Raw genomic sequence first — 24254 nt, forward strand, 5'->3', positions numbered from 1 at the left:
ACTCTTCAGAGTATAGGGATAGAAGGTACATACCTGAATATCATAAAAGCCATCTATGAAAAATCCACAGCGAATATCATTCTCAATGGGGAAAAACTGAGAGCTTTCCCCCTAAGGTCAGGAACGCGGCAGGGATGTCCACTATCACCACTGCTATTCAACATAGTATTAGAAGTCCTAGCCACAGCAAGCAGACAACAAAAAGACATAAAAGGCAACCAAATCGGCAAAGAAGAAGTCAAACTCTCACTCTTTGCAGATGATATGATACTTTATGTGGAAAACCCAAAAGACTCCACCCCAAAACTGCTAGAACTCATACAGGAATTCAATAAAGTGGCAGGATATAAAATCAATGCAGGGAAATCAGTGGCATTCCTATACACCACCACCAAGACAGAAGAAAGAGAAATTAAGGAGTCGATCCCATTTACAATTGCACCCAAAACTATAAGATATCTAGGAATAAATCCACCCAAAGAGGAAAGTTGATAATTTTAAAATACTGATACCTATATTCCTTGAGAATGGTCTATTTTGACCTTTTAAAATTTCTTTCAATAGTATCTTACATAGCTTTCAGTGTAGAGATCTTTCATGCCTATCATCAGACGTACTTGCAGGTATCTGCTATTTTTTATGGTATTTTAATGCCATTTTATTAAATGTACTTTTCCAATTATTTATTCCTAAAATCCACAAAATTGATTTATATTTACCTTATATTTGGTGACCTTATTAAATTTGCTCATTAAAACTCAAGTGTCAGTACAGTATTTTGGATTTTCTATGTACAAAATCATGTTAGTTGCAAATAAATTTTTCATGTATGTATGTATGTATGTAATTTTTGGCTAGGACTTTTAGTCCATGACTGCGTCCTTGTTTTATTCCAGTTTTTAAGAATACAACTGTCAATTTTCATTATCAAGTATGCTGTTTGTTGTAATATATAACACTCTCTGATTTTAAAATTTCTCTTCTAAATCGTACCACTTACAACAACATGGATGAACCTTTTGGGCACTAGGCTAAGTGAAATAAGTCAGACAGGAAAGACAAATACTGTATGATCTCAGTTATATGTGGAATCTAAAAAACTGAACCCATAGAGACAGAGTAGGTTGGTGGTTTTCAGGGGTGGGGGGTAAAGGAAATGGGGGAGATGCTGGCCAAGGGCACAAATCTTTCAGTATAAGATGAATGAGTTCTGGGAATCTAATGTACAGCCTAGTGAATATAATAAAAATACCATATTGTATACTTGAAAGTTGCCAAGAGAATAGATCCTAAATATTTTCACCACACTCACATGCAAAATGGTAACTATGGATGTGTTAACTAACCTTACTATGGTCATCATTTCACAATATATACATGTCAAACCAGGGGCGCCTGGGTGGCTCAGTTGGTTAAGCGACTGCCTTCGGCTCAGGTCGTGATCCTGGAGTCCCGGGATCGAGTCCCGCATCGGGCTCCCTGCTCAGCAGGGAGTCTGCTTCTCCCTCTGACCCTCCCCCCTCTCACGCTGTCTCTATCTCATTCTCTCTCTCAAATAAATAAATAAAATCTTAAAAATATATATATATATATGTCAAACCATATTGTATATATACCTTTAACTTACATAATGGTTTATGTCAATTATATCTCAATAAAGCTAGCTGGAAAAGTTCCATTCTATTCCTAGCTTGTTAATGGTTTCCTTTTAATCATTAGTAGATGTAAATTCTTTTATTTAAAGCTTTTTCTGCATCAGTTGAGATAATTATCCTTTTTTTTTTTTTTTTCTGATTCTGTTGTGAATAGCCTTCATTGAATTTTAACTATGAAGCCAACTTTGCATTTCTGGAATAAATCCAATGTCATCAGGATACATTATCCTAGTCATATATCACTGCTGATTTTCAAACCACCACCACCACACCACCACACAGTCTAGAGTTAATCCATTTCAATGTTCTCACCCTGGAGAAGATTCAAACTTTCTTTCAGCTCTTCTCCCTTCTGCCCATACTACCACCTATATGATAATAACCAAACTTTTATTGCTTACTATGGGTTAGGTATTCCTCTAGCTATCTGATCTACATCCAACATTAATACATTTAGTTCTCATGGGAATATGTGGGGGGGGGGAACTCCTATCCTATTTTACAGATAAGAAAACAGTTATCATGAGGTTAAGTAATGTGCCCAAGTTCACCCTAGGCTGAGCTTTGCTCCTGGCAGTATGGTTCTAGAGCTGGTGTCTTCGGTGACTCTACCAGACTGCTATACTGTGTCTTTCAGAAAGCTAAGATTTTACTCACCCAAAAATTCCTTCCTATTCAACAAGAGAATAGAAAGTTCCTTCCAATTCCACTTTTAAACAACTTATTTAGGGTTATCAGTAAGATTTCCTGATTTCCATACCCATTATTGTTTTCTTATACACTGGATTCGTTTGTCTCTATCCTGGATCTTATTCAGTACCATATCTTTTACACAAAGTCTAGGTGTGAAAAGACTTCTGAATTGATCCATATTTGAAAGTGTGCATCTTTATTTTCATATTTGAAAACAGCACCGTGAAATGTAGCAACCTATTTACTTCTCTTCTTCCTTGCACAAAACTGTTCCCAATTTCCAAATACTAGAAGCTTTTTATCATTTTCTCATTCCAAAACTTCACCACATTATATTAATGGATGCATGTTTTAAAATTCATCCTGCTTAGGAGACCCTTTCATCTTCATGAGTTTATGGCTTACTTAATGTTGAGACTTTTTTCACTGCTTTGAGAATTTCAGACTATATGTTCTTAAAGCTTCAAGTTTATTTAGAAGTTTTATAACATTCAAAGGCATTTACAAGAGAAAAGAAATGTTCTGTAATTCTGTCAACCAAATATATCAACTGTTATCATTACTGTGTGAGCATCACTTAGAAGCTGTGTCCATGGAATTTTTAAGTAATTTAAATCACTTTATGTTTAATGTTGTATTTTGCTTTTTATCTCACTACATTATAATTTTTAACACATCATAGAGCATTAATATCCATTTAAAGACTTATTATATCCCATTAAATTGTCAAAAAACTTTTTTTTTTAAGATTTTATTTATTTGAGAGAGAGAGAGAGAGAGAGCACAAGAGGGGGGAGCGAGAGAGGGAGAAGCAGACTCCCCACGGAGCAGGGAGCCTGATGCGGGACTCGATCCCAGGACCCTGAGATCATGACCTGAGCCGAAGGCAGACGCTTAACCATCTGAGCCACCCAGGCGCCCAAAAAAACTTTCTTAATCTACAGAAAAGAAGATTCTAAAGAGATAATTATTGCTTCTATTAGGATTACAAGTGACTTGACAAACCACACCTCTCCCTTCTGAACCTGACTTGAGTTTATAGCCAAGTTAGAAATACACATTGGTTTAGGACAGATAGAAATGGAAATATTAAAGGTCACAACTTACAAAATTAAGTTAAAAGGATCACTTTAACTAATAGCCAGGGCCAGTTTCATGGGCATTAGACCTGTGCACCTGCACAAGGTCCTGAAGCTGTGCCATCAACACTTTCAAATTATTAATCATTCTAAAAAAGGAGCCCTACAGATTATAGAGCCAATCCTGATAGTGGTCATAGCCAGAGTCTCTAGCACTTCTCTTTAAATCTAGACCTGGAATGACCCCCCAAAAAGGAATATGCAGAGTTGACCTTTGCTTACCAGCTGGAGTGGGATTACTCCCTAATGCCCATCAAGCCCCAATATCAGGAACAGGGAGAGAGAGCCCTCCCCACAAACATCTAGATGTGTTTACCACAAAGAAAGGGAACTGGTAAAGAGTATCACTGTTCTCCCCACTGTTTTATGAGCTATGTTACAACTTCCTAGGAGGGAAATGTTTCTCTTAGGACTTCAAATATGTGAAGAGTTGTCATGGATAAGAGCTTAGACTGATTCAGGATTGTAACAGATATGAAACTGGGTCACAAAGGTGAAAGTAAGAAGCTTATTTGGGGAGAAAATAAGGTTAATCTATCTTAAAATAGGAGTTATTAAAAAACAGAATCTGATGACTTGCGATGTAATGAGTTCCATATCAATGGAAATATTCACCAGGCAATAACTAGATAAGCATCTACTAAGAAGGTCTTTAACTAGGGAATGGAAAATATTACTTCATGAGAAATCAAAAACCCAACTTTCTGTTGTGATTTATTTAGTCTTCCTTCTTCAAGGGATGACTTATGGATCTATTCTGTGAGATTTTTTTTTCCATGTAGTTTTAGGCTTAATTTTAAATACTCTTTCAATACCCAAAACAGCTCTAAAGCTGTGGTTTTATCTATACTCGAATGTCTTTTAAAAATCAATTTTATACAAATAATTTTATATTGGATAGATAATAAAAAGTTTTTCAGCATTTCCTAGTGAAGTCACTGGGCTGAAATTTAAATTGTGTATGTAACATCTTAGTCCTATTAGATACTATCATCCCATTTTACAGAAAAGGAACCTGAGGCTTAGATAAATTTATCATCATGTACAAAGTTACCCAGTTGATTAAGTTCAGATTTGTTTAAAACCATGCCCATCTGATTTTTGAACTAGGATTAACCATCATGATATAGTATTTAGCAAGTCCTAGTATTTTTGCCTTAGATTTGTACCCATTCAAGGGATCAAACATATTGCCATTTTCCCACCAATGTGGCAAAGCGGTCATTAGAAAGGTCTTAAATATTTACTATGGAAAAGTGTCACATCTGTCTATTTTTTGAGGTAGGATATCCCATTTACTCATCATAGCAGTCCTGTGAGACACGTTGAGTTTATTATTCTTACCACGGATGAAACAAGGATGTGTCAGGGAGGCTAAACAATCTGCCTAAGAACCCTAGACAGCAGGCAACTTGGCAGAGACAAAGTTACAGGAACAGCCATGTAGAATCACATTACGGCTTCAAATCAGGATGAAAGTGCTGAAAAGCTTGGCAGCATCAGTGACTCTTTTGTCTTCTTTGCATCACTTTGTTAATTCGTGATCATAGTGACTTGTCATTTTTGTTTCTTGGTTTCTGTCTCAGGCTCTGAGCTGATCCATAAATCCCATGGGCAGCACTACAAAAGAACAACCCTATTCCTATCAGGTTGGTTGTCTTTTATCAATGTTTCACTCAAAGGACCCGTTCTCTCTTCTCCATTCTCATGGCCACAGTTCTAAGTGCCTTTTGGTGAGATGCTGGTCTAAGAAGGTGCAGAACTCTACCTTATTTCTATACACACAGGAATGTTGAGGGACCATCTCCACCTTCTCTATTTCAATATAGGAGTATTTCTCAGTGAAGTCACTTTTCCTTTCAATTTTCTACTTTCACTGAGCAATTCTACATTGAGTCTGTTTTTGTTTTGTTTTTTAAAAGATTTTATTTATTTATTTGAGAGAGAGAGAGCACAAGCAGGGGGAGAGGTAGAGGAAGAGGGAGAAGCAGACTCCCCACTGAGCTGGGAGCCCGACATAGGGCTCGATGCCAGGATTCCGTGATCATGATCTGAGCTGAAGGAAGACGGTTAACCAACTGAGTCACCCAGGCACCCCTACATTGAGTCTTTTAATTAAAATTACTGGCTCTGCCTTCTTTCCATAATATTGCACAGTATAAAATAGATTCCCTAACACTAGAGTCTATACTTGAGTTTATTATTAAACAGATGATTATTTTCAATTAGCAGCTTGTACTTTACTTTTGCTTTAGGAAAATACCACAGAGGACTGTATAAGGCTGCTGGGTTTGGCATACGATTCCTGTTCCTAGGGTTAATAACCAGTTTCCTCAAACTACAAAACCTTAATGTTTTACTTTTTCATCACAGAGTGCATGGGCTTTATATAGATGTTGAGGAGGGATTTCACAGCCCCAGAATGAAGCTATTTGTACTATTTATTATACTATTTATACCTGCTGCACCTCCTCCTATCCAGAGGGAGAGAACTTTTAAGAGCCCTGTCCAAACTGCAGGTGTGCCGAAGGCTCCTGCTAACAGCAGGGGCAGCCTTTATAGCATTTCCTCAAGACTGCTTCAGATCACTTTTCAGTGTGTAAAACTGGATTTTCATTAATGGCACTAATGACACGCTAATGGGGATAGGGCAGCACACCCAACGCCAGAGACTGAGCAAGTGAGGCTGAAAACAGGCCAGTCTGAGCTTCTGAAAGATGAAATACTGCAGGGTGTTGATACATTGCATTTCTTCTCGAATACCTGGCAGGCGCAGGACCTACTTGTTAAATGGGTTGCCTTTGAGGCCAAGCAGGAATAGATCTAGTTACAGTTTTTCACACAAGGACAAAACAAGGAGACAGAAAAAGCTCAGGGGTCAGACATTTGCAAGCTGCAGCTGTTTTCTGCAGCAGGGCATTCTGAAGACCTATGAGCTGACACATTACCCAAGACATGACCATGCACTGACCTCCCTGCTCCTTCTACTCCCTGGAGTGGTGTTCAAGGCTACTGTTTGTTACAAGGGCCACTAAGGACCATATCAAAGCAGCAGCTACATCACAGTTATCACTTTTAAAATACACACAATCTGCTCTAGTTGGGAAATATAGAGGAGCAAACCTGAGTTCTGGCCTTTCCTCCAGGGAGCTCAGGTGATCAGTAGTTCCTAATTCTTAAAGCAGCTCCTTGTGGTAGGTCAGCATAGTTTTTAAACAAATAGTGTGAGAGCAGAGGAAGCCTGAGAAGCTGATGGAGATAGATTATTTTGACTTTCTTTTCATTGTGCAATCCATCAGCACAGGAAAATACTTTCTTTGCATTATTCCCACCTGGCTTTGATCTTGTTAGTGGAATGCTGGGAGAAATGCTGGCCTTTAAAATTTGCTTGTGCGGTTGTAATATTAAAAACAATTAACAGGGCGCCTGGGTGGCTCAGTTGGTTAAGCCACTGCCTTCGGCTCAGGTCATGATCCTGGAGTCCCGGGATCGAGTCCCGCATCGGGCTCCCTGCTCGGCGGGGAGTCTGCTTCTCCCTCTGACCCTCTCCCCTCTCATGTGCTTTCTGTCTCTCAAATAAATAAATAAAATCTTTAAAAAAAAAAAAACAATTAAAAAAAAAGAAAAGAAAAAACAATTAACAGACTGCTTTTCAGAGAGGACAGCTTATCACAGAAGTAGGAATATGTCTCAAAAATCAACTCTGTAGGTATGTCAAAGGCAAAACACCCACACCACCACTTTTTCTGACTTTGCTAAAACAAGTCAGCACCCTAGGAAAAGCCCATTTATCATCCCTGTCCTAGTCAATGCGCTCATATTTAAGTTGAGACAAAAGATACACAGGAAAGTTGAGTAACTTGCCCAGCATCACACAGGGATGTGTGACAGAGCCAGAACTAGAAACATAGTCTCTTAACATCCTACCCACTTACTTCTCTTCTGTCTCATACTGCCTCTCTGGAAAATTCCCTTTCAATCAAATTTCCTCCATAAATTATGTGGTTGCTACAGCCTCTTAGTTAGGCCAGTGGATGCAGGGCCAGTCTTAAGGTCAATAGGTGATGGTCTTGCATCTATTACATTTGAAATAGGTACTTTCTTTTGGGTGTCGTATCTGTTCCTTATGCAGGTCCAAAGCTAAAGACTGGAACCACCGTTGATTCTCTTGCTTACTTTTCAGTGAGACCTGCAGAGTATCAAAAAGAAATTTCCTTCTAATATTCAGTTCTAGAGAGCTGGGATTGTTTCCCTTTTATGTCTCTAGCTGGGTAATTATATTGTAGATCTACAAAGTAATTTTCTCATTTCCATGTTTAGGTCATCAAACTACCAAACATTTTTTGCAATTCATTTGTACATATTGGCCACTTTTATGTTGGTACAAGTAACTGTGAACCTACGATGCTGAAATGATACACATTAGGAAATAGGAATTATCTGTTTCAGCATTCTTTGTGTGTATCCATCTAGGTTTTGAGTTGACTGGCGTAGAAGTGTGACCACAAGATGGACCACCTAAAATATGCACATTTGTAAGCTCTCTCTCTGTGTTAGGTGAATACTTGCTCTTTGTACCAGTACACCAGTATAAAACTGTTTTGAATATTCTTGTAAGGTTGGTGGGGTTATGTTGTAAGATTGAGGAACTGATGTATCTTCAAGAGTCGTGATACATGAGTTACTGAGGAGAGACACAAAAAGCTTAAAAATCTACCCTGCCTATGGCTTTGAGTTGATAGGATTAAAGAAAGATAAAAAAGAATAGCATATCCAATAGAGAGTTAGTATCTAAAATATATAAAGAACTCATACAACACCAAAAATACTAATGACCAAAAATTAGAAGTTAAAAACTGGCAGAAGACATGGAACAAACATTTCTCCAAAGACAACCTACAGATGGCCAATAGACACAAGTAAAGATGCTCAACATCACTAATCATCAGGGAAATGCAAATCAAAACCACAATGAGATATCACTTCACACCTGTCAGAATGGCTAAATTCAACAACACAGGAACAACAAGGGTAGGTGAGGATGTGGAGAGAAAGGAACCCTCATGCACTGTTGATGGGAATGCAAACTAGTGCAATCAGTGTGGAAAACAGTATGGAGGTTCCTCAAAAAGTTAAAAATAGAACTGCCCTATGATCCAGTAATTGCACTAGGTATTTACCCGAAGAATATGAAAGCACTAATTTGAAAGGATATATGCAACCCAATATTTATTGCAGGATTATTTGCAATAGCCAAATTATGGAAGCAGCCTAAGTGTCCACTGATAGATAAATGGATAAAGAAGATGTGGTATATTATCCAATGATAAAAAGAATGAAATCTTGCCATTTGCAACAACATGGATGAATCTAGAGGATAGAATGCTAACTGAAATGAGTCAGAGAAAGACTAATATCATATGATTTCTTTTTTGTTGTTGTTAAAACAATTAATTTTTTTTATTTTGTGTATTGCTAGCACTATTATAATGATATGATTTCACTCATACAAATGAACAAAGGAAAAAAAGACAAACCAAAAAACACTCTTAACTACAGAGAACAAACAGATGGTTACCAGAGGGGAGGTGGTAGGGGGGATGGATGAAATGCATGGAAGGTCTTAAGAGTACACTTATCTTGATGAGCACTGGGTAATATATGGAATTGTTGAATCACTATACTGTACACCTGAAACTAATATAACAGTGTATGTTAACTACACTGGAATTAAAAAAAAAAGCTATAAAAAGAATGGAAACATTTTGTAAACTATGACAGGTTATGTATATCTATTACTCATTAAATTATATTTTAAAAATTAATATGAATATTATAGGTTGCTTTATCTTTGATTCAAATGATTGGCCTTCCTATAATAGACATCCTGAAATACAGAAAGGCAAGAGTACAGATTCTCAGAGTACACTAGTTAGCTACTGCCACAATCATGCTACATAACAACCATAAAATTTCAGCAGCATACATTTATTTCCCATGCATCTGTGGGGCTCCATTGCTATAAGCTTTTGTATAAGGCTTGCTCATACATCTATAGTCCAGCTGACATACTCATATATTTCCAGGTTAGCTCTTCTCCATGTGTCTCTTCCTTTCCCTGGGGCCAGCAGGTTAACCTGCATGCCTTTTTATTATAATGGAAGAGGCACAAAAGCAAATGAAAATACACAAATGCTTTCTAAAACTCTGCTTATAACTGGCCAGCTAATAATACACAAGTCACATGGCTGAGACTAGTGCCAAGGAGTGGGGGCAGGTTACCCTGTCCGTATGTGAAGGCCCTGCAAATCTGCATTAGCAAGTAGTATCAATAAAAGGAAGGGTAAAGATTTGTACCAACTAATGCAATTTACCATATGTACATACTATTTATGGGGTTTTTTTTATTTTTATTTTATTTTTATTTTTTTAAAGATTTTATTTATTTATTTGAGAGAGAGAATGAGATAGAGAGAGCATGAGAGGGGGAGGGTCAGAGGGAGAAGCAGACTCCCTGCCGAGCAGGGAGCCCGATGCGGGACTCGATCCAGGGACTCCAGGATCATGACCTGAGCCGAAGGCAGTCGCTTAACCAACTGAGCCACCCAGGCGCCCCATGTACATACTATTTAAATCATTAGTAGAAGCAATGGATTAACTGAATGTAAAGCAACATGAACAGATCTTAAAAACACAGTTCTTAGTGAAAAACATGGGAAGAAGAATGGAAAATAACCCCATTCATAAAAATTAAAAATGCATACAGTCAAACATAACAAATTTGAATAAAAGTAAACCCACTAAGCATACTAAAAGAACTGTTTTTGGAGAAAGGGTAATTAATGAAGGGAATTATGATAGGGATAAAAAAATACACATTTTAAAAAATTATTGGTATATATACTCTGACCACCAGAGAGGTAACTGTAATCTTGATTCATGGGTCATTCATCAATTTTTATTTAAGGCCAGTGAAAGAGATAGTCCTTGTTCAAAAAAGACTGTTTTTGGTTGATTTTGCATTTTATTAATGGAAATCAAGAAAAAATTAATTTATATAGTGGTGTTAGACTATGAGGCCATGTTGCCCATAAAATATTTATAAATTAGGTCAGGATTTTTTTTCTATTTTTTTTAACTTTACATTACATAGTGCTTCCCAGGTTGTAAATTAGTTTCATATTTCTTGACTACTGTAATCCTTGTCACAGGCTGTATGGTTAGCAAGGTAGGTGCTGGACCCAGAAACCAAGGTTCTGAGGGGCAAAGTGATACCTCAGGTGACACAACTTTTACTTCTCATAGTTCTTATCCAAAAGGCCCACCAAAAAAAAACTGTTTGGCTGTAAAAAATACACATACTTGGGCCCACTACCAGAAATTCCAAATCAGTAGGACAAGGTTATACCCCAGACATCTGGGTTTTCACAAAACTTCCTCAGGGATTTTTATGCCAAAAGGCAAGAACTCTCAACCCAGACATGTTTCTTCACAAAGACACAAGTTAGTTTGCACAGGATTAGACACATTTTGTCAGTCTTTCACATTTTCCATTTTCTCTTTTTCCTTTTTCATATCTCTCACTTGGCTGGGCTCTTCTAATCCTAGGAATGACCTCCTGTTGCTAGTTCTACCCATTTCCTTCTTGGCCAAGGTTTAATTTCTCTCTGCCCACTTGATTCTTACAAGATTAAACAAAGTTATTTTCAAAGAGGAATGGAGCAAAAACACTGCTCTCTTATCACTGAGAACAGAATAAAGGACCCATGGCCCTTCTAGTTACATATTACACTGAACACTTTATACCTTTCATAGCATGCTCACGTTCTGCACTTTACTCTTTGAATTCAAAAGAAGATATGATAGCATGGTGACCTGGTAAGACAGTCAAACTGTTGGGACTATAGGTTACAGCCCTGGCTTTGCCAATAATCAGCTAAGTGACTTGAAATAAGTATAATGGTTCATGATTTGGTCTATGAATAGCCACTCAAAGATATACATTCAGTTTTGCTCTAAGGCTTGTTTTGAAAACATGAATTTGTGTCAGTACAACTGATTATTTTATGGAAGAACTGGAGCGTAACATGAATTTTGTGTTTGCAAATGTAGGATTTCATCCTAGAGAAATACTATATGAACACAGCAAATTGCACCCAACTGAACCAAGCTGTGTAGGAATATACAAAATGCACCCAAGTATACACCTCAAATACCTACTGAGTACCTCAGTTCATCATGTGCGTCATGAGCTGCACCCACCCACCCAGAGTGTTACAATTTTCTGAGTCCAAAGAACTTTCCTTACACCTTTCACAACAGCTCACAAGCTGCAACCCTTCCAATATTCTATCCACAAGCAAACTTCAGATCTTTTTCAAAGCAAAGCACCAAATTTATTGTAGTTTTGAAGTGACAGTGAGTCTACAGTTCTAGATCTTTCAGACCTAGCTGACATCTCACTCTGCAAATGCTGCCAAGATAGCCAAATCTGGGAAGTACTCTATGAGCTACAAGAGAAGCACAGGGCCACCATGCCCGCCTTCCTTCACCCTTGCATCACACATCTTTTACTGATTCATGCTTTAGGAATAAACCAAGGTCACACCAATGTTTAACTTAGAACTAAGCCTTCAGTCTTACCCAGTTTTGGAACGGGAACAATCTCTGAAGAATGGCTTAGCACCACCTTCAAATTGTTTGGACTTGATTCTTTTTGAAATGAAGGAAGCAGGCTTGATGAGCCCTAAAGTCTTTCCAGTTTGGGATCACAATGGACTCTACTGCTGTTACTTAGGGCCCAGTATTAATATTAAAAATGCTGAGATCTGAAGTTTTTTAAGTGTTTCTGTAGCATTGGGGTTCCACCCCAATACATTCCATCAGGTAACAAAAGAAAAAAGTCTTTATCCCATGTTATTGTTTAGTGACTGAGTCACACACAACAAAGGTAGTAAATCTCCATAGTTAAATGGAGCTTAATGGTTGAAACACCCTCGGGGAATATGGAAAGAAGTAAAAGATTAATCACAAAGAGTGATATATGATGACTATGATTATTAACTTTTAGTTTCTTTATACTGCCATATTATAAGATTTGAAATTAAATTTTCATGCTAGAAGGTCCAAGGAGGGGAATTTTCCATTTTATTTTTTTTTAAGATTTTATTTATTTATTTGAGAGAGAAAATGAGAGAGAGAGAGAGAGCATGAGAGGGGGGAGGGTCAGAGGGAGAAGCAGGCTCCCTGCTGAGCAGGGAGCCCGATGCAGGACTCGATCCCTGGACTCCAGGATCATGACCTGAGCCGAAGGCAGTCGCTTAACCAACTGAGCCACCCAGGCGCCCGGAATTTTCCATTTTAAATTCAGACTTACACTATGACTCAAAAGTTCCTATAATCTTGTTACCTCTCTTTTTCTTTCTGTAAAATGGTCCATCTAAAAATAACCTACCTTCCTGAGGTGGAATGAAAATTAGCCCATTAAATTGCTGCAAAGTAGTTGGGAATTATAAATTGTGGTGCTATGTCAATACAACAGTAGATGGAGACACCAAGAGATGAGGAGTTGGCTGAATCAATGGGGAGAGAAGATAAGTTTCAATGAGTATCATGGAACATTGAGTTTCTTTGGTCCCAGCTGATCACAAAGTAGCCCCCTTCATCTGTTCATGGACATTGTTCAATGAAAGAGAAAGAAGAATGTGTTTCCTCTTCTGCCATGCTTATAATAGAAAACACACTTTACTTCTTACCCACATTCACTTCTTGTCCTCCAGGATATAAAGTTATAAGTAAAATAAATAATAAATACTCAGAGGTGGAATTGCTGGATCATATGGTAATTCTATTTTTCATTTTTTGAGGAACCTCCATACTGTTTTCCATAGTGGCTGCACCAGTATACCTTTTTACCAACAGTGCACAAGGGTTCCCTTTTCTCCATGTCTTCACCAACAGTGTTCGTGTATGTGTGCGCTTATGTGTTTTGTTTTTTGATAACAGCCATCCTAACAGGTATGAGACAGGTGTGAGGTGGTATCCCATTCTGGTTTTGATTTGTACTTCCCTAATTATGTTTAGCACCTACATGAAAAGGTGCTAAACATAATTGTTGACCATCTGTATTTATCTTTTTGGAAAAATGTCTATTTAGTCTATCTGCCCATTTTTAAATTGAGTTATTCATGTTTTGCTATTGAGCTGTATGAGTTCCTTATATATTTTATCAGATTGACCCCTTATCAGACATGGGGTTTACAAATATTTGCTCCAATTCTATAGCCTGCCTTTTCATTTTGTTCATGGTTTCTTTGGCTGAACAGAAGCTTTCTAGTTTGAGGTAGCCCCAATTTTAACTTTTGCTTTTGGTACCTTTGCTTTTGGTGTCAAATCCAACAAGTCACTGACAAGACCAATGTCAAGGAGCTTATTACCCCTTTGTTTTGTTCTAGGATAGATGAACTCTTAAAAGTCAAAAAGACCTGAACATATTACTTCATCTTGAATACTTCATTAGCCTTAAAATATTCTTACCACCAATTTAACTATAATTTCCTCTATCCATATAGATTATTTGTAACCTTAAGTATAATATTTTTCATCCATTTTATTGAAGCAAACTACTGAGAAAGAGCTGGGTCTATTCTTTGAGGGAATCAAGGGTTCGGTGTCATGTTGTGTCTTGTCATATTATACCAAAGGGCCTTACTGAATGTCGGTGAGGAGAAAAAGCAACAGTCTTCTCAGACTTTGTAAAACATAGAAGATCTGAGAGCATAGGAGACACTGGCCTCCAAGAGGAGTGTTGTATGGAAGCCAGGCCTGCACATTCACAAAAGGGATACAAGAAAAACCAAGAAGCAGTTTTCTGGAGTTTCACATTGCCACACTAGATTGGTGACTCCACAGAGACTCTACAAACTGGATACAGGGAAGGAAAGAACATTCCAATCTCAGGACAGAATGTAAATGCTCAAGCTGTTAGGCCACAGAGCAAACTTGGCAGTGTGGCCTGGCAGGGCCATCTCTGGAGAACCATGCCCTGGAGGTAATGGACTGAAAAGAAAAATGTCAGTAGGATCCAAAGTTTCTGCCTTTGGAGTTTTGATGTATTAACTACCAAACAGTTCCACAAAACAAAGCAAGAGGATCTCTTCTCCAGGATTTGTTAAACAAGTTAGATTATGTCTGGGATCATTAAAAAGTCAGACCAGTACAATACATGAAAGGTGACTTTTCTCTCCTTAGGTAAAAATTAATAGGGGATATCTCAGTTGTATGTAGGGAGACAATTTAAATAAAAATTAGTACACTTTGGTAATATCTTTGCATCTTTGGTGAACATACCCCAAACATCTGCAAACTTTTATTTCAGAATGACACATGGCTTTAATTTTTTATCAGGATCTTGAATAATCTTTAGGCCTGAGAACATAGGAAGTAATTTATAATGATACGGTACTTAGGTCATGTCAATGCATTTAAGTGCTTTATTTTTATTAGTAAAGTCTGTGAGTGAAAGAGTAATACTTGTTGCATATTTGGACTTTTCTAGAGCTTTTCATCTCTTTTTATTTAATATGTCTTATTGTTTATACAAAATATTCAAAAATCCACAATAGCGAAGATCTTAATAATGGTAAATCAAACAATGTGTATTTATTTGAATTTTTTATTCAACTCATTTAAACTAAAAAAAAAGTTCACATATTTCTCTCATTCCCACTCCAACTCTGGCAATTACCAATCTATTCTCTGTATCCATGAACTTGGTTTTTTTGTTCACTTTTTAGATTCCACTGAAGAGTGATCAAATAGTATGCCTTTATCTGTCTTATTTCACTTAGCATAATGCCCTTGAGGTCCACATCCATGTTGCTGCAAATGGCAAGATTTCATTATTTTTATGGCTGAATAATATTCCACTGTATATATGTACACCACAATTCTTTTTATCCATTCTTACACCAATGGCCACTTAGGTTGTTTCCATATCCTGGCTACTATAAATAATGTTTCAATGAACATAGGGGTGCATATATGTTTTTGAATTAGCATCTTCATTTTCTTCAGATAAATACCCAGAAGTGGAATTGCTTGATCATATGGTAATTCTGTTTTTAATTTTTTGAGGACCCTCCATACTGTTTTCCATAATGGTTGCACCAATTTACATTCCCACCAATAATTTGGAAATTCCCCTTTTCCCCACATCCTCAACAACACTTGTTATTTCTTGTCATTTTGATAAAAGCCATTTTAACAGGTGTCAGGTGATCTCTCACTGTGGTTTTAATTTTGTATTCCCTGATGATTAATGATGTACCTGTTGGCCATCTGTATGTCCTCTTCTTCAAAAACAAATACTTAGATCTTCTGTCCATTTTTTAACTAGATAGTTTGGGTTTTTTGATATTGAATTATATGAGTTCTTGTATATTTTGAATATTAGCTCCTTATCAGATATATGAGTTACAATTATTTTCTCTCATTCAGTAGAATGCCTTTTCATTTTGTTGGTGGCTTCCTTTGGTGTGCCAAAGCTTTTCAGTTCAATATAATCCCACCTGTTTACTGTTGCCTTTCTTGTTTTTGCTTTTGCATTCAGATTCAAAAAATCATAGGCCAAGACTTACATCAGGGACTTTATATCTATGTTTTCTTCTAGTAGTTTTAGGGTTTCTGTCTTAAAGTCTTTATTACATTTTTAGTTAATTTTTGTGAATGGTGTAAGATAGTAGTCCAGTTTTCCTAACATCATTTATTGAAGAGACTGTCCTTTCCCCATTATGTATTCTCAGCTCCTGTTATAAATTAATTGACCATATACATGTGGATTTAGTTCTGGGCTCTCAATTCTATTCCACTGACTTGTATGTCTGCTTTTATGTCAATACCATACTGTTTTGATTACTACAGCTGTGTAGTATAGTCTGAAATCAGGAAATATTATGCCTTTAGCTTTGTTCTTTCTCAAGATTGCTTTGGCTATTTGGGATCTTTTGTGGTTCCATATAAATGTTAAGACTGTTTGTTCTATTTCTGTGAAAAATACCATTGGAACTTTGATAGGGATTGCACTGCATCTGTATATTGTTTTGGGTAGTACGGACATTTTAACAATATTAATTCTTCCAATGCAGAAGCATAAAATGCATTTCCATTTATTTTTTTCTTCCTCAATTTCTTTCATCAATATCTTGCAGTTTTCAATATACAGGTCTTTTACCTGCTTGGTTAAATTTATTCCTAGGTATTTTATTCTTTTTGATGCAATTTAAACAGTACTTTTCTCAATTTCTCCTTCTGATAGTTCATTATTAGTGTTGAAATGAGCACTGGGTATTATACGCAAATAATGAATCATGGAACACTACATCAGAAACTAATGATGTACTGTATGGTGACTAACAATAAAAAAAAGAAGCACAACAGATTTCTGGGTATTGATTTTGTATCTTGCAAGTTTACTAAATTTGTTTATTAGTTCTAACAGTTTTTCGAGGGGGTCAAGGTTTTTTATAGAATATCATGCCATCTAAAATTAGTGACATTTTTACTTCTTTCTTTCCAATTTAGATGCCTTTTCTTCGTCGTCCTCTCTTCTCTTTCCTTTCTCTTCCCTTCTCTCCCTCCCTCCCTTCTTTTTTGTCTAATTACTCTGGCTAGGACCTGAAATACTATGTTGGATAAATGTGGCAAGAGTAGACATCCTTGTCTTGTTTCCGATCTCAGACAAAAAGCTGCCCTCAACTCTTCACTGCTGAGTATGATATTAGCTATGGGCTTGTTATATATGACTTTTATTGTGTTGAGGTGTGTTTCCTCTATAGCCACTTTGTTGAGAGTTTTTATCACAAAGGGATGCTGAATTTTGTCAAATGCTCTATCTGCATGGAGCTGATCATGTGATTGTTATCCTTTGTTTTGTTAATGTGATGTATCACACTGATTTAAGGATGTTGAGCCATTCTTGCATCCCTAGGTATAAATTCCACTTAATGGTAGTGTATGATTTTTTTAGCTTATTGATGAATTTAATTTGCGAATATTTGTTTAGGATTTTTGCATCTGTTCATCATAGATATTGGCCTGTACTCTTCTTGGGTTTCGTTGCCTGGTCCTGGTATCAGGGTAATGTTAGCCTCATAAAATGTTTGAGGAAGTTTTCCCTTCTATTTTTTGAAGAGTTTGAGAAGGATTAGTTTAATTCTTCTCTGAATGTTTGACAGAATTCACCAGTGAAGCTGTCTGGTCCTGGACCTTTGTTGGGAGGTTTTAGATCATTGACTCAATCTCCTTGTTAGTAACCAGTCTGTTCAGTCTTGGAAGGTTGTATGTTTCTAGGAATTTATCTGATTCTACGGTGTCCAACTTTTGGTATATAATTGTTGTAGTCCCATATGATCCATTGTATTTCTGTGGTATCAACCGTAACATCTCTTCTTTCATTTCTGGTTTTATTTGAGTCCTCTCTTTTTCTTGGTGAGGCTAGCTAATTTTGTTTACCTTCTCAAAGCATCAGCTCTTAGTTTCATTAATCTTTTCTATTGTCTTTTTAGTCTCTGTTTCATTTATTTCTACTCTAATCTTTGCTATTTCCTTCCTCCTACTAACTTTGGGCTTCATGTGTTCTTCTTTTTCTAATTGTATGAGGTGTAAAATTAGGCTGTTTATTTGAAAATTTTCTTATTTCTTAAGGAAGGCATTTAATCACTATTACTCTTAGGACTGCTTTTGCTACAAGCCATAAATTTTGGTATGATACATTTCCATTTTCATTTGTATCAAGGTATCTTTTGAATTCTCTTTTGATTTCTTTTTTCACCCACTGGTTATTTAGTAACATGTTATTAATCTCCACATATCTGTGAATCTTCCAGTTTTGAGTAATTTCTAGTGTCATACATACCATATTGGTTGGAAAAGATGCTTGTAAGATATCAATCCTCTTAAGTTTATTAAGACTAGTTTTGTGGCCTAACATATAATCTATCTTGGAAAATGTTCCACGTGCCCTTTAGAACAATGTGTATTCTGTTGCGTTTGGATAGAATGTTCTGTAAATATCTGTTAAGTCCATCTGATCTAACATGTTTAAGGCTGATGCTTATTCTCTACCAGGATGATCTATCCATTAATGTAAGTGGTAAGTGGGGTATTAAACTCTCCTGCTATTCTTGTATTGCTGTCTACTTCTCCCTTTAGATATGTTAATATTTGCTTTATATATTTAGGTGCTCCAATGTTGGGTGTACAAATATTTACAAATGTTATATCCTCTTGTTGGACTGACCCCTTTATCATTATGTAATGCCCTTCCTTGTCTCTTATTATAGTCCTTGTTTTAAAGTCTATTTTATCTGATATAGCTATCCCAGCTTTCTTTTGGTTTCCATTTGCATGCAATATCTTCACTTTCATTCTGTGTGTGTCCTTACATCTAAAGTGAATCTCTTGTATACAGCGTACAGATGGGTCTTGTTTTCTAATTCATTCAGCCACTCTGTCTTTTAATTGGAGTATTTAGTCCATTTAAAGTAATTATCAATAGGTATGTGTTTACTGCCATTTTGTTAATTATTTTCTAGCTGTTTTCATTCCTTTCTTCTCTTGCTCTCTTCCTTCTTAGTTTGATGACTTTCTTTAGTGGTATGTTTATATTCCTTTATCTTTTGTGAAGATTTGTATATAAAGCAGGCCCATAAATAAATTGGAGCCCCAGCTTTCTAAATGGAGGTATAATGGTTCAAATTTTCAATAGAAAAATTTCCTTGGACATTTCTAGTACAGCTGAACTGCCACCATGGCCATAGATATTTTCTTCATTTCTGTAAAACAACTGATTTACATGAAATAAGGAAATATGGTCTATAGGAAATACTCAAGTTTATTATGTTATTGAGCTAAGAACTATTGTGCAGCAATTCTTGTAGCAATTTTCACAAGACTCTGACTACTGACCCTCAAATTCTGTTTGAAAGGTCATTCAGGGAAAATACCAATGACAACCTGTGCATTAATCTTATCTCTATGGATACCTATTTACATCTTTTTATTTTCTTCATTAAGGTAGGTAACTCATTTTTCAAGTAAGAAAATTGTTGAGGGACTCACTGAGGTTAAAACAGTCAATGGTACAGGGAGAAATTGAATAAAACATCTAGAGTTCTGTCTCAGGGGATTAAAAAATTGCTATTTGGGGAAAAATGACCTTTCCATACTGGACTTGTGCTCAGCCATTACCTGAAGACTCATTTTAGCAGTTAATTGCACTCTTCAGGATCCTGTTCCAACTCTGTCAGCTGGCATTCAATTAATGCAGTATCAATTTAACTAACCAAGCAAACTTATTCTATGGGAGGTAAAAACAAACAAACGGAAAAAAAAAACAGAAGCAAACAACCATCAAATATACTTGATCTGGCAATCCTCCCTCATCTACGATTATGGTAGTTGATTTAAGTTATTCAAATAAATTTAAGTTAACTGAGTTATTACACAATTATTTCCTATTTATTCCATATGTGTCCAGCTTTATTGTAGGAAGAGTGCTTCCATTAAATAAATGAGTTTCTGTAATATTCTAAATATTATCTTAGACATCAGAATTACAAAGATGAATTAGGCTAAATCCCTACTTCAAGAAGTTCAATACAAAGAAATATATGTAGAGGCAAAATTTCATTATCATGCAGTAGAAAAATTAACAGAGGCAGACACAGGATGTTGTGGGATGTTAGGCAAGGCTTCCTTAAAACTTGGAGTTCGTGGAACTGGAGGAGATTATGGTAAGTGAAGTAAGTCAAGCAGAGAAAGACAATTATCATATGGTTTCACTCATATGGTGGAACATAATAGCATGGAGGACCACAGGTGAGGGGAGGGAAAACTGAATGGGAAGAAATCAGAGAGGGAGACAAACCATAAGAGACTCTGGACTCTGGGAAACAAACTGAGGATTACAGAAGGAGGGGGTAGAGGGATGGGGTGACCAGATGATGGGTATTATGGAGGGCATGTGTTGTGATGAGCACTGGGTGTTATATGCAACTAATGAATTGTTGAACACTACATCAAAAGCTAATGATGTAATATATGTCGGCTAATTGAACATAATATAAAAAATTAATAATAAAAACTGGAGCTTGAGTCGATTCCTAAGTGTTACATACGATTGATTCAGGAAGAACAAATGAAAAAGAACAGGCCAGGCAACAAGAGAGAGGCATGACATGGGAGCAGGGGGTGTGAACATAATTATAAGTAGATAATTTAAACTAAGCCATTAAGTTCAGGGCAGAGGAGCGACAGTCGATGAAGCAAAAGAGATGATCACACCTTGTTTTTTAGTACAACTGGAAATGTAGTAATTCTACTTAGAATTTTCTCTGATTCTCTAACTTGCCTGAGCTCCTAATCCTTACCCATTCTTTTCTAATTTCTTTCCATTCTAATACTGTTAGTTGTAAGGTCTTCGTGTTACAAGGCTTTTACAACAGAGGAGGTTTCTTAATCTTCTCTCCCTTTCCACAATGTCCTTTCTTCTTTACAGGAATATGGTCTTCCCAGTGTCACCCAGGAGCATGGCCCTAATCAGAGAAAGCCTCCTCAATCCACTACCTAACCAAATTTAAACTGTTTCTATAGTAATCAGCCCAGCTGTTCTCTAAATCCAACAAGATGCAATTTCCACACTCTTAAAGATTCAATTGTGAAAAAAATTCAAGTATATATATTAGTTATGTATACCCACATTTCCACACATCTTCTATACCTTCCCCTCCTAATAGACCATCTACAGACATTTAGCTGCAAACACAGTCCAGTCACTGGACTGTTATTAATTCTGTGAAGACTTAGAAACAACCTGAAGAGAATGAACATATACATGAATATGTATATATTCAATGATCCATATACATACATCTATATATGTACACATGTATTATAATAAATTCATTTTATAAACTCAAATATAATCTCATAAACTCATTTAATAAAAATTTAAATCAAGTTTTCTGATAATGTATAAAGACATGAAAACAGCTCATGATGTATATTTAATTGAATGAGTTGCACTACAAAACTATCCCTAATTTTGCTTTTAGAAAGCATCACTCATACACACACACACCCCACATCCACCTTGACATACACACAGAGCAAAAGACTAGAAGGTACAAGTCTATATCCCGAATTTTTAAATGGGTTTTCTGAATAGGTACATTAGTGGTATTTTTACAACTTTTCTATGATGAACATACATTTATTTTCTCTAATTTCTAAAAATATTGTAAACTTTCAGTTATAGGAAATAATCTAACAGCCAGAGAGCCTCAGGAATATGATCAGCATCTAGTGACTGACTTGTCCATGGATCTTGGAATCCAGGACTGCTGATATTTCAAGGCTAATTTTCCCTATGCACTCTGCTCTTTCCCTTTATATTATAAACATCTTATTCCTTTATCAGACTTTGTCTTCCCCTTCCTTCTCTTAGGTCAGCTGTAGGTAAAAGAATATATTACTTCAAACTCACCCTCTGGTCATAGAAGAATATCTCCATGTATTTTCGTAGCAGGACGATCAGTTCAAGTCTCCTCCTATTCTTAAGCCAAAGTTCTGATGTGCTGCAGACATTTACCTAGAATTTAGATTTTAGTACAGAATAAATGATAAATCAATATATAAATAAAATTACTTTAGATTTTTGAAAATGCTACTGGGTGTATAAAATAGATGGCATCGTTTCAAACAAAATGGAAGTCATTTTTAAATGTTGTATTTGCCTTCCCTTCAAAAAACATAGGTGTGCTCATGTAATTTCTTCAAAAACACATTTAATAACTGCAGTGATATTTTTTGCCATTCAACATTAATGCCAATAACAACACAATTTGGCTTTACATTGGAGATCAATACATTCTTGGACCACTTCCTAAGACTAAGCTCCTTTGGGCTATAAACTTTGGAACCTATCAAGTGACATTTAGTCCTGGAAATAACACTGGGTGGACGAGAGTAGACCTGCCATGAAAGGTAGTTGGAGTTTGGATCTTGATTTTCTTTGAACTCAGGTAGATGGCAGCCTCCAGTTTCAATGTTCTTTGTTTGAAAACTTTGTTTCTGCTTGCCAGTGTCCAATCTTGACATTTCAGGCCACTCTTAGCCAGGAGCCAGCTCTTTCCTACCTCAGGACCTTCTCTGTTCTAACATTGTTTCCTTGTCCCTCTCTATTCACTGACTCTCCAAACTTTAGGACTGGAAGGAATGGAGATCATCTAGGCAAAGTTTCTCAATGTATTTCTAGCTGAGTCCCTTTTAATAAAAACGTGTATGCCATCCAATTTTCTATCTGGAAACTCTACTGGCATGCCCTATCTCCCTTCAGGAAGGTTGGCTCTTCTGACTACTAGAATTGAAGAATATTTTTTTCTATCTACATGTTTTTCCCTACTCCATCTCAGAAATTTTTATATACACCCTCCTCCATAATGGTAGGATATCAATGCTGATTGGGAGTCATTTATATAATTCTTTAATTTTATAGATTTTTTAAAAATTAGCCCACATCAGTAGTTTGCCCAAAATTAAACTACCACTTATGAAAGGTATAGAACTGGCACCTGAGATTTTTTATTCCCAAAGTGGACCTCTGAAATAAAAGGGGTCCAGAACTAATGCCCCTCTGCTTTTAGTTCAAATTCCCCATTTTTACTTTTACATCCTAATCACTCCCAAAGCTGACATCCCCCCAGTAAGACCACACAGTAATGACTGCAGAAGTCAACCTAGTCCCTGTAATGGGTTTCCGAACCTGGATGACAGTAACTGAATATGCAGTTCACCAGAGTCTATAAGCCATTAAGACCAGCACTTGCTTAGCAAGTGCTGTAGGCAGTTCGCCATTGGTTAGTTATCATCAAGATCAATACCCCTTTACTGAGCACCTCTTATCCTTTGGACTAGTTCCTGGAAATATAGCTATAAACCCTATAGGATTTAACTTAGAAGTGTTATTTGGAAAAGGTCTCCCAACCTAACTGATTTTCCATATTACTATGGGGAAAGTAAAGCCAATTCCTGCACCACTGATGGGCACATAGCCTATGATGAGTTAAGCAGTGAATTAGTGTTCTAGTTCATTCTCAGCTCTGGCCTGTCTCCTTATCCATAACATGAAGGAGCTGAGGAGACTGATCTCAAAGTCCTTATCAACCTTAATGTTTTATGGTGCTATTTAATATAAATTCTACTAGGACAGTGCCCCTTTTGTAGTTAATCATCTGGCAAATATTGTTAGGGAGCTAATATGTTAAAAAAACAATATGCCTTTTGATCAAGGCTCTTACCATTTTTCCATAAGTCATAACCAAAGTTAGCCAATGACTCATGAAACTAAGTATCTGTTTGTATTGACAGTCAATATAAACACACATGCACAGTAAATTTTGCCCTATAATGGGAAGAGTCTGGAGCCTAGGCATGATATAAGTGATAGAAGCTCTTTCTAGAGGCAGCTCTACTCTATCCTGACACTTCTCATTTAGCTGAAGATTACCAAAAAGTTTTCTCATAGCCAAGCCCATTCCACGGATGAATAAAGTGAGAGATTGACACCTGGTCTCCCACCTTCCTGACTTAGGGCTAAGGACTCTAGCTCACACATCTGTACGATTAATAACGTATCCTCTCATTGCCTCCATACCAGCCACTTACCATGAACCAAAACAATATGCTAAGTGAAGACTATGATCCATAT

At 36.6% G+C, this 24254-nt stretch overlaps 1 long non-coding RNA gene across 1 annotated transcript in view; it reads right to left on the reverse strand.

Moving 5' to 3' along the window:
• Positions 1–22128, reverse strand: part of LOC145723691 (uncharacterized) — a 291414-nt gene extending 269286 nt beyond the window's left edge. Inside the window, exon 1 of the long non-coding RNA XR_014148949.1 lies at positions 22032–22128. This is a non-coding gene — a long non-coding RNA (uncharacterized LOC145723691). The remainder of the gene's footprint in view (positions 1–22031) is intronic.
• Between the last annotated feature and the right edge of the window lie 2126 nt (positions 22129–24254).

This window comes from Leptonychotes weddellii, chromosome 10, assembly GCF_054177405.1.
Source record: "Leptonychotes weddellii isolate Sample4059 chromosome 10, ASM5417740v2, whole genome shotgun sequence".
NCBI lineage: Eukaryota > Metazoa > Chordata > Mammalia > Carnivora > Phocidae > Leptonychotes > Leptonychotes weddellii.